This window comes from Pelodiscus sinensis, chromosome 3 (assembly GCF_049634645.1).
Source record: "Pelodiscus sinensis isolate JC-2024 chromosome 3, ASM4963464v1, whole genome shotgun sequence".
NCBI classification, from domain to species: domain Eukaryota; kingdom Metazoa; phylum Chordata; order Testudines; family Trionychidae; genus Pelodiscus; species Pelodiscus sinensis.
Window position 1 is genome coordinate 175,111,365 of NC_134713.1, and position 11,512 is coordinate 175,122,876.

The 11,512-nt window shown below is 46.2% G+C and overlaps 1 long non-coding RNA gene across 1 annotated transcript in view; it reads left to right on the forward strand.

Moving 5' to 3' along the window:
• The window catches only part of LOC142828060 (uncharacterized), a 28,626-nt gene extending 18,422 nt beyond the window's left edge, over nucleotides 1-10,204 (forward strand). Inside the window, exon 2 of the long non-coding RNA XR_012902985.1 lies at nucleotides 9,868-10,204. This is a non-coding gene — a long non-coding RNA (uncharacterized LOC142828060). The remainder of the gene's footprint in view (nucleotides 1-9,867) is intronic.
• Nucleotides 10,205-11,512: the final 1,308 nt, after the last annotated feature.

Here is an 11,512-nt window from a genome sequence, read left to right on the forward strand (position 1 = left end):
CGCTGATTTGAGTGAGTTTGCTTGATTGTATGTGTTTTCCTTTCTCTATCAGTTATTTGAGTTACTGGGTCACTTGAGATTGTGTGTCTGTGGACTGTTTGAGCTTTTGTTCTTTGAATCATCTTGGAACATCTTTGTGATTAATTAGGGGGTAGTGCTGACCCAGGAGAGAAGAACTTAAAAGCCAGAGGCTAAATCAACAGGGGGAGCTAGCAAACAGGGGAGTTTGAAGGAAGGAGTCATAATATAATCATGATGGTTAAGAAGGACCACATTGCTTGTCTCAGTGCTGCTTCTAACTCCTCCACTGGTGCTTGTAGCCAGACAGATAACCCAACCATGAATGCCTCTGTACAGATCTTAGCATGGATTTGCAGAGACTTTGGCCTGAATTTCCAACTCACAAAAAACCAGGCAGAGAGGACTATACAGTGCGAAAGGTGGAATCTTCAGGAAGCAGGTGGAAGAACTACAGGAGGAGGTGAGTAGGATGAGGAGCATCTATGCCCATAAGGAATTCCTTGAGACACCCAAGCTGGGACAGGAGACTGCTGTCACACCATCTAGGGTTTGGAGGAGTTGACTTTGTCGTAGGGAAGATACTGGTGTCAGCCGACGGTCAGGGCAGTGTGTATGTGCTATACACCCGAGACTTCAACTGCTGAGAACGGAGTCCCTTGCAGTGGGCAACTTGGAAGAGGTTGATGGGCGCTCCAATAAGTGTACAGGAAGAGCTTATTACACTTCAGATTTCAGCTGCTGGAATTTGTAATTCCTTCGCAGCGGGCAGCCTTGGGGAAGGCTGAGAAGTGCCCCAGTGGATTCTGCCACCTGGGTGTGACACAAATCCAAACGCCCAAGCTCTCCCTATATCTGTCCCTTAAGACCGGCTGAAGTTCTTTTAAATTGTGCCTGGTTCTGTTACAGCAACTGAAGGAGTCAGGTTAAAATTTAAACAGTTACAGGTTTATTAAAGAAGCTTATAAATCATATGGTTACAATGGCAGTTGCTCTATTTCTTAACTACTAGCAGAATATAGATCTTAAAAATGGTTACAAAGAAGATAAAGATAGAAAAATAGAAATAATGGTACCAAGTAACAGCTTACTCTTTCTATGTGTACACTTAAGACAGAGGACCACATCCAGGTACAATTTTTACCCCCTTCTGTGCCTCTCAACTCCAGCATGTCAGGCCAGGGCCAGTCCCTCAATTCCTAGGAAAGACGAAAATACCAGGTGAGCGTCCCCATAGAACCTCGGGAGGTCAAACACCTAACCCGACCAGCAGGTAGAGGGTAGAATGACACTCAAAGGAGAGTGTGCTGCTGTACCACCTTTATACTCATGGGATCACGTATTTCTCTTTCTAATCTGTCAAGCCAAATGGGGCTGGTCTGTCTTTTGTGAGACCAGTTCTTACAAGGGAGTTGTGAACTTAATTTACACTTGTAAGAGAGATAACTAAATTGGAAGTACTGGGTATTCTTTTCTCAGTGGGGGATTCCTCTCCCAGGGACTGTGTGTTCGTATCAACATGGGTGCTAGCCGGGTACTTCTCGCAGCCTCGAGGCCAGCCTATTGCCTTAATCACTCTCTCTCTCCTCATATCTATGTTTTCAGCTTCTCAGGATCAGATGAGCCAGCATAGACTATGCTGATTTTACTGCTCTTTCTCTGCCCTGTACACTTCAGGAACCTCAGAGAGGCAAATAAGATGGATGAGATGGGGGGTTGGTCTGTCTGGCTACAACTGGCTATTGGTTACTTTTGGCAGCAGGCTATGCTCCACCCCTACTTCCAATCCATACACCATGATGATGGAGAACCATTATGTTGCTCTGGCAACAACAGATTAGGAATCACCCTGTAAGGTGGAGGAGGAGAAGCCATGTATTCACAAAGATGGAAGGTTTGCAGCTATCACTCCCAGGAGGAAATGTAGGGTAATGGTGGTTGGAGACTCCTTTCTGAGGGGGCCAGAGGCATCAATGTGTTGTGACTACATGACTCTAGTAGTAAAGGTGAATGAGTGCAGAGCACACGTCATGTTTTCTTCAGTCCTTCGAGTCAAGGGTAGGGGTGCAGGCAGAGACAGATGCATCCTGGAGGTGAATGCTTGGCTGTAACAATGGTGTCACCAGAAAGGCTTTGGCTTTCTTGACCACAGAATGCTGTTCCAGGAAGAACTGCTAAGCAGAGATGTGGTCCACCTATTGGGAAAGAGACTATATTTGGATACAAACTGTCTAACATAGCGAGTGGGGTTTTAAACTAGGTTTGAAGTGGGCAGGTGACCAAAGCCTACAGGTCATTAAAAAACATGGAGACTTGGGAGGAGGATTGGAATTTGGGGGGAGCATGGGCTGTAATAGCAGGGCCAAAGGAGAGACAAGACAGAAATGGGGGCAGAAAAATCAAATCAGTATCTTAGATGTCTGTACACTAATGCAAAAAGCATGGGGAATAAGCAGGAAGAACTTGAACTGCTAGCAAATAAACATAACTATGATATGGTTGAAACAAAAAACAGGACTGTGTAGCACTTTAAAGACTAACAAGATGGTTTATTAGGTGATGAGCTTTCGTGGGCCAGACCCACTTCCTCAGATCAATTTGTGGAAGAAAATTGGCACAACCATATATACCAAAGTGATACAATCAAAAAAAGTGAACTCCTAGAAAACTGACAAATCAAATTTTAGAACAGAGTGGAGGTGAGGGGGGAAGGTTAGTGTCTGTGAGGTAATGACATTAGGGGTGATCATTGGGGAAGCTATCTTTGTAATGGGTGAGTTAATTAGCATCTTTGTTGAGACCCATACATAAAGTGTCAAATTTAAGCATGAATGACAATTCTGAAGCTTCTCTTTGAAGTCTGGAGATAAAATCTGTTCTAAAATTTGATTTGTCAGTTTTATATGTGTTCACTTTTTTTGATTGTATCACTTTGGTATATATGGTCATGCCGATTTTCTTCCACAAATTGATCTGAGGAAGTGGGTCTGGCCCACGAAAGCTCATCACCTAATAAACCATCTTGTTAGTCTTTAAAGTGCTACATAGTTCTGTCTTTTGTTTTAGCTAGCCCAGACTAACACGGCTGTATCTCTATCACTATTCTACATGCAAGGCACTACATTTAGCCATTTGGAATGGAAGTCCATCAACCATATGAAAAGACTTGCACAGATACAGACAGACATCATCTTTCTATCCAAGTGCAAAAAGATGGACGTTGTACCCAAAGAACTGAAAGTGAACAACCCATTCAGATCAACATACTGTACTGACTACAGTGAGAGACTCCGCTTAACACTGTCCAAAAAATTAAGGAACCACCTGATTACCATCTTCTACAAGAAACAGAAAAATATCAAGAATGACATCTCTAACCTAGAGAATCTCATCTCAAGACAAACTTCCACACCAACTAACACTTCACAAGAGTTTTGTTCCACCAGATGAGAAATCTACTATACACACTTCTATTCCCTACAAAAAAGAAAAGACAATAAACTTTCTAAATTGCTCCACAGCACAGGCTACAACAGCAAGTACCTCAACCCACCGGATAATATTGTTAACCTCTCTTGCTACAAATTCAACCCAGCAGAAGAGTCTGTCTTATCCCGGGGGCTTTCTTTCTGCCCCACCTCCCCCACTAACGGGATTCAATTTTGTGGTGACCTTGAGGCTTTCTTTCGCCGCCTCCACCTACGAGAATATTTCCAAACTACCAATGAACATCAGTCTGACCAACCAGAGCCCCCCTATCAACAGCAAAAGAAAAACAATTCTATATGGACTCCCCCTGATGGTCGTAATTACAATCTGGATTTCTATATACAATGCTTCCGCAACAATGCACAAGCGACATACAATCTCAGCCGTGCTGAACACTATGCCATGCAGAGTCTCAAAAGCAACCCGGACATTATAAACAAACCAGCTGACAAAGGGGGTGCTGTGGTCATTATGAATAAGTCCGACTATGACCAGGAGGCAACTAGACAACTCGCCAACACCACATTTTACAAACCTCTCTCCTCTGATCCCACTTCAGAATACCAAAAGAAACTACACTGTCTCCTTAAAAAACTCCCTACCTCTACTCGGGACCAAATCCACACAGACACACCTTCTGAACCCCAACCAGGATTGTTCTATCTGCTTCCCAAAATCCATAAACCTGGACACCCCGGACGGCCCATCATCTCAGGTATTGGCACGCTCACTACTGGATTATCCAGCTATGTAGACTCTCTTCTCAAACCCTACGCAACCAACACTCCCAGCTATTTCCGAGATACTACTGACTTCCTGAGAAAACTACAAAACATCGATATCCTCCCTGATAACGCCATCCTTGCTACCATGGATGTAGAAGCTCTCTACACCAACATCCCACATGAAGACAGATTATAAGCAATTAGAAACACTATCCCAGAGGATACCACTGCCAATCTGGTAGCAGACCTATGTAACTTTGTTCTCACCCGCAGTTATTTCCAATTTGGGGACAACTTATACCTCCAGATCTGCGGCACAGCCATGAGTACCCGCATGGCCCCACAGTACTCTAACATCTTTATGGCTGACTTAGAACAACGTTTCCTCAGATCCCGTCCCCTTTTACCCCTTCTCTACTTATGCTACATCGATGACATCTTTATGATCTGGACCCATGGCCAAGAAACACTGGATGCATTCCACAGGGGCTTTAACAACCTACACCCCCCCATCAATCTCAGCCTGGATCATTCTACACAAGAGATCCATTTGTACCACAGTACAAATCACCAATGGTAAATTAGACACCACTCTTTACAGAAAACCCACTGACTCCCTCAGTTACTTACGTGCCTCCAGCTCCAATCCAGGACACACCATATGATCCATCGTCTATAGCCAAGCCCTTAGATACAATCACATCTGCTCTAATCCCACTGACAGAGACCAGAAACTTCAGGATCTCTACCAAGCATTTATAAACCTCAATTACCCACCCGAAGAAATAAAAAAACAAATTGAAAGAGCCAGACGAATACCCAGAAACCATCTACTTCAAGACAGATCCAAGAAAACCAACAATAGAACACCACTTGTCATCACCTATAGCCCCCAAGTTAAACCCGTCCAACGCATTATCAATAAACTACAACCTATACTGGAACAGGAAACCACCCTTTGAGAGGCTCTGGGAGACAGACCCATAGTCTCTTAGGGTATGTCTACACTACCCCGCTAGTTCGAACTAGCGGGGGTAATGTAGTCATCCGCAATTGCAAATGAAGCCCGGGATTTGAATTTCCCGGGCTTCATTTGCATGAAGCCGGCTGGCGCCATTTTTAAATGCCGGTTAGTTCGAACCCCCGTGCCGCGCAGCTACATGCGGCACGGAGTAGCTAGTTCGGATTAGGCTCCCTAATCCGAACTAGCTATTCTGTGCCGCGTGTAGCTGCGCGGCACGGGGGTTCGAACTAACCGGCATTTAAAAATGGCGCCGGCCGGCTTCATGCAAATGAAGCCCGGGAAATTCAAATCCCGGGCTTCATTTGCAATTGCGGATGACTACATTACCCCCGCTAGTTCGAACTAGCGGGGTAGTGTAGACATACCCTTAGGGTGTGTCTAGACTACATGCCTCCTTCGACGGAGGCATGTAGATTAGCCAGATCGGAAGAGGGAAATGAAGCCGCGATTAAAATAATCGCGGCTTCATTTAAATTTAAATGGCTGCCCCGATCTGCCGATCAGCTGTTTGTCGGCAGATCGGGGGAGTCTGGACGCGATGCGCCGACAAAGAAGCCTTTCTTCATCGACACAGGTATGCCTCGTGAAACCAGGTTTACCTGTGCCGATGAAGAAAGGCTTCTTTGTCGGCGCGTCGCGTCCAGACTGCCCCGATCTGCCGACAAACAGCTGATCGGCAGATCGGGGCAGCCATTTAAATTTAAATGAAGCCGCGATTATTTTAATCGCGGCTTCATTTCCCTCTTCCGATCTGGCTAATCTACATGCCTCCGTCGAAGGAGGCATGTAGTCTAGACACACCCTTATAGACAAACACCTAACCTCAGGATGATTTTTACCTACAACTACAGGACATACCACACTAATACCAACCATGGAACTTTCCCTTGCAACAAACCCTGATGCCAACTTTGTCCACATATTTACTCTGCTGACACCATTATTGGACCTAACTGTGCCTATTACAAGATTAAGAACACATATTCCTGTTCATCCAGAAATATAATTTATGCCATCATGTGCCTAAAGTGTCTGTCTGCTATGTACATTGGACAAACTTCTCAGACACTTCGCCAAAGAATCAATGCACATAAAACAGACATCAGGCTCTCTCACAGAGAGAAAGCTGTTGCTTGCCATTTCAGCCAGACTTAACATTCTCTTAATGACCTTAAAACATGCATATTGCTTCAGAGAGATTTTAACTCCAGACTTCAAAGAGAAGCTTCAGAATTGTCATTCATGCTTAAATTTGACACTTTATGTATGGGTCTCAACAAAGATGCTAATTATCTCACCCATTACAAAGATAGCTTCCCAAATTATCACCCTTAATGTCATTACCTCACAGACACTAACCTACCCCTCACCACCGCTCCGTTCTAAAATTTGATTTGTCAATATTATATGTGTTCACTTTTTTTGATTGTATCACTTTGGTATATATGGGTGTGCCAATTTTCTTCCACAAATTGATCTGAGGAAGTGGGTCTGGCCCACAAAAGCTCATTACCTAATAAACCATCTTGTTAGTCTTTAAAGTGCTATGTAGTTCTGTCTTTTGTTTTAGCTAGACCAGACTAACACGGCTGCATCTCTATCACTATGATATGGTTGGCACCACAGAGCCTTCATGGGATAATATGCATGACTGGAATATTGGTACAGAAGGGTATAGCTTGCTTAGAAAGGACAGGCAGGGTAAAAAGGGGGGAGGTATTGCCTTATGTATTAAACGTATATATTTGGACTGAGGTTGAGACAGAAATAGGAGACAGGCTTGTTGAAAGTCTCTGGGTAAAGATAAAAGAAGGTAAAAAACAAGGGTGATGTCATGGTAGGAATCTACTACAGACCACATCATCAGGAAGAAGAGGTGGTTGAAGATTTAAAAAATAACTAACAAAATCATCCAAAGCATAGGGCTTGGTAGTGATGGGGGGGCTTCAATTATCCAGTCATCAATTGGGAAGAAGAAGTTATTCACCTTGTGCAGTAATGATGGTTCTTCGAGATGCGTGTTCTGTGGGTGCTCCAATGTAGATGTCGGGCTTATCCTGGTGCTGCAGATCAGAGATCTTTTCCAGCCATAGCCTGCCAGACCACGCATGTGGGATGCGCGTCTTATGTCTTTTGCGCCATTTGTGAGCGCGCAGTTCGGCTCCTGCCAGTTCCTCCTGATGCTCTACAGTCTGAAACATAAGAAACAAGGTACTCCGAAGGTACACCCACACGACACGCATCTCGAAGAACCGTCGTTACTGCACAAGGTGAGTAGCTTCTTCTTCGAGCAGTGTCCCGTGGGTGCTCCACTTCACAGCAGTAGCTCATGTAATGGAGGCAGGATTCGGAGCTATTGTGCTGCAGTAGTGGAGAGTATAGATGAGGCAACCGCTGCATCGGTTATAAGGAGATTGGGTATGGCGTAATGTTTAGCGAATGTGAAGCCAGAGGACTATGTAGCTGCCCTGCAAATGTCTCATAAGGGGACCCCTTTGAGGAAGGCAGTTGACGTTGCCATCACTCGCGTTGAGTGAGCCAGTTTTGAGTAATTGTTGAAATTATGATTGGCCAGTAATGCGGCGTAGTTGGCCATCCAACTAAGGTTAATGTCGCTGAAGAGTAGGCTTTTTGGCCGAAGAGATCCAAGTGCTTACTCTCCTTGTTTCTGCTATTGGCTTTGAGCTGAGGAGCTTTCACCCTGAGAATTTGGTTGTAGATGCATGAAAAGGAATTCCATGCCTTTCGCGGGAATGAAATACTTTTTATCTGCTTTTTTGTTAGTAGCGCTAGTCAATGCTGGCATCTGTCATATGTCATCCACTATTTCTAAAATTGCATTGTTAATTGGTAGTGCCACTTTGGATTGTTGTGACAGTTGGAGGTTTCTGACAAGATGGTGCTGTTTTTGTTGTACCGTGGAAAGTTGAACCCATTGACTGTCGGCTACCCTCTTGAACAGCTCCTGAAATTGGCGGAGGTCGTTGGTTGGTGATGCATCACCCGGAAAGACTGCGTCATCCGGCGATGATAAAGACTGGTCAGTGGTAGAGTGCCTCTGTGGTTCTTCATGTTGTGACGACTGCTGTTGTTGCAGATCTGTATGATGTGGCATGGATGGGCCAATTCCCGTTGAGGTAAGTGGTCTTGTTGTGGACAGAACAAGTGAGTGGGCCCTGGTACATGAGGGTTGAGACTGATGATGGGACGGTGATGGTAATGTGTCCCAGTGAGGTGAGTGTGAGCGACATCTATCATAACAGTAGTGCCTGGAAGAGTGGTCGTAATAGCGCGTGCTGTATGGGGACCTGGAGTAGTATCTGCTCCTATGTGTCCCATGGTGTCCTGAATAGCTGGAGAGTGTAGGGGATCTAGGTGATCTTGACCTTCCTCTTGAGTGTGTGGACGATGCTGGCAAGCGTCGGTGCTGATGGTGATAATAAGGTGAGGCATAAGGAGAATAATGACTTGGCTTTGTGGTGTGATGTCCCAGTGAGTGCCTTGATGAAAATGAATGAGTGGGAGATGGTGAAGGCAGTTCCGGAGAGAAGTGCATTTGCTCTGGGCTCGGAGAAGGCATTGGTAACTTGCAGGGCTTTTGGTGAGTCTTAATCTGCGCCGGATATTGCTCGAGTGAAGTTGAACCTGGGGTTGAAATGTTCCTGGGTGCGGGCTGTGCCGCAGCGTGAAGAGGCGGTGCTGCTAGCGAGCAGTACTGCGGTGCCGAGTGTGTTGGCGTTGCCAGCTGTGCTGGCAGTGCCGATGTCAGATGGTGCATCAGTGCCGGTTGTATGGCCAGTGCCGCAGCAGTCGGTGCTGCCGCCGAGGTGGTTGTCAGCACCAAGATGGCTGTCGGTGCCAAGATGCATGCTGGTGCCGGTGCTTCGGTGCCAGTGCCGGCTCAGGGCTCGGTGCCGGCCGAGCTACCACCGACAATTTCGGTGCTGCATGCCTCGATGATGGCGGATTTGTGACCAATGTGCTGCATCCCTGCTTAGTTTTATCGGGTCCACGTGGGGGAAGTGTACCCGAGGTGCCTGGCTTATCCCCCCTGCTAATGTGCGTCGGGTAAGGCGCGTGAAGGAGAAGGCCTCCTCTTTGCATGGGTATGCTTAGGTGATGAGGGCCAGCGTCTACTGGTTTCAGTGGTTTCCGTTGGGCGGGAGGAGTCGGTCTCTTGTAGCTGTAAAGCCTTGTCAAACGAGCATTTTAAGCCGCATCTCCCTGTCCTGTCTAGCTCGCGCCGTGAGCTTAGAACAATGGGGACATTTCTGGGGGATGTGTCCGTCGCCAAGGCACTGTATGCATAGAGCATGCCTGTCTAAGGCGGGCATCGGCTCACGGCATGCTCCGCACTTTTTAAATCTGGGTGATTCCGGCATGACCCGTCGACATCTCTTGTAGTCTATGGAGGACTAGGTGGGTTTTTTTGTTTTGTTTTTTAGTCTCAATGACTAATGCGTTGCCTCAGAAAAACACTAACTAACTATAACAATTTTTTTTTAAAGTAACGATATCAACTGGAACTGTAAAACTAACAAGGACTACGACTATGTAAACAATTATTATAACTAACTAACTAACAATTTTTTTGTCTCTCAATCCTGACAGGATTGTCGAAGAGAGAGCGTTCACTCTGTCTGCGGCCAAGGACGGTCAGGAGGAACTGGCGGGAGCCAGACCATGCACACACAAATAGCGCAAAAGGCACAAGATGCGCATCGCGCATGCACAGTCCAGTGGACTATGGCTGGAAAGATCTCCGATCTGCGGCGCCAGGACAAGCCCGACACCTACAGTGGAGCACCGACGGGACACGGCTCAAAGAAGAACAGAGCTATTCTGGGTCATTGGATAACTTTGGGGATCTCTGTCTTTGCATCTGGAATGTTCCCTGTTAATGTCCAATTTAGCTCAGAGATAAAGGATCCATCCTTCTTCCACAGAAGGCAATTTGGCCAGTGTTTTTATTCACAGCAGGGCTCTTCTTTGTTGACTAAATGCAAACTCAGCTTTTGTGAGCTTTCATTATTGCAAGGGGCCATTCAAGATAGAGTGGTCCCCTACATGTGCTAACTACTTACACTAAATAGTCTGTTCCACCTTGCATTTTGTTTTGATGCTGGCAGCATCTTTCCCAGACATTAAAAGGGCTAATGCAGGGGTCAGCAACTTTTCAGAGGTGGAGTGCCAAGGTTTGACTTATTTGCCTCTTTGTACAGGTCCGAATGCCAGTGATACTTTTTAAAGTCAATAATAGTCCTACTTACAGCAGCTTCATTAATAAAAACATTAACATCTTACCTTTTAGTACAGGGGTCGGCAACCTTTCAGAAGTGGCATACCGAGATTTAACTTATTAATGGATCTGTGTGCAGGGGAAGGAGGAGGGCGGGAAGGCAAAGGCAGGCTGGGTATGGTGACCTTATTTTCTGAACCAGCTGCAGCTAGGGAGAACGGTTTAATTTAAATAATGAAACAGACTAAGCGTTTTAACTTTCTCATGTTCGTTTATGAAACTCCATTTTCAATAAAGTAAAATATTATGTCCAACACAAAAGGTTTCAATGTTTTCTTTATTTATGGTAGGGGTGGGGAACCCTTTTTGGAACCCCACAGAAAAATCAGTTGGGGACCACACAAGTGAGAAGCAAAAAATTCCTCCAAAAAGCCCCAGTGTTCACTGATGTGGCCCCAACTGAGACACCTCACTCCTCTGGTGCCCCAGCTTCACAGGGTGTGAGGACGGGAAAGGGGGGGAACTGAAGTTCTGCGGCTCCAGAGTTAGTGGATTTTATGGACCTCCTTAGGCTCTGGGGTAGGGACAAAAATTAGGGGTACAGTGTGTGAGACAGGGCTGCCAGCAAGTAGGATAGAGATGCAGGAACTGGGAGGGAGGTGGGATGCAGAAGGGAGAGAAGTTGCAAGGTCTGGGTGGGAGGTGGGGTGCAGAAGCAGGTGAGGAGTAGGGTGTCTGGCCACATGGAGGAAGCAGGAGCAAGGGAGGGTGCAGTGTATGGCCTGGAGAGAGGGTGCAGAAAGAACATGAATGAAGGAGCAGGGTGGGATGTTTGGCTAGGAGAGAGGGTGTAGAAACAAGGGAGGGTGTTGGAGCAAGCTGGGGGTGCCGGGTCTGGGGGAAGTGAGGGTATTGGGGTGGAGAGGTCTGGGCATGCTGGGGGACCTTACTTAGCTTTGTGCCCCCTTGCAGCAATGGCCACAGCCACGCTGTCCTGACCACCCTGGAGGGAGGCCC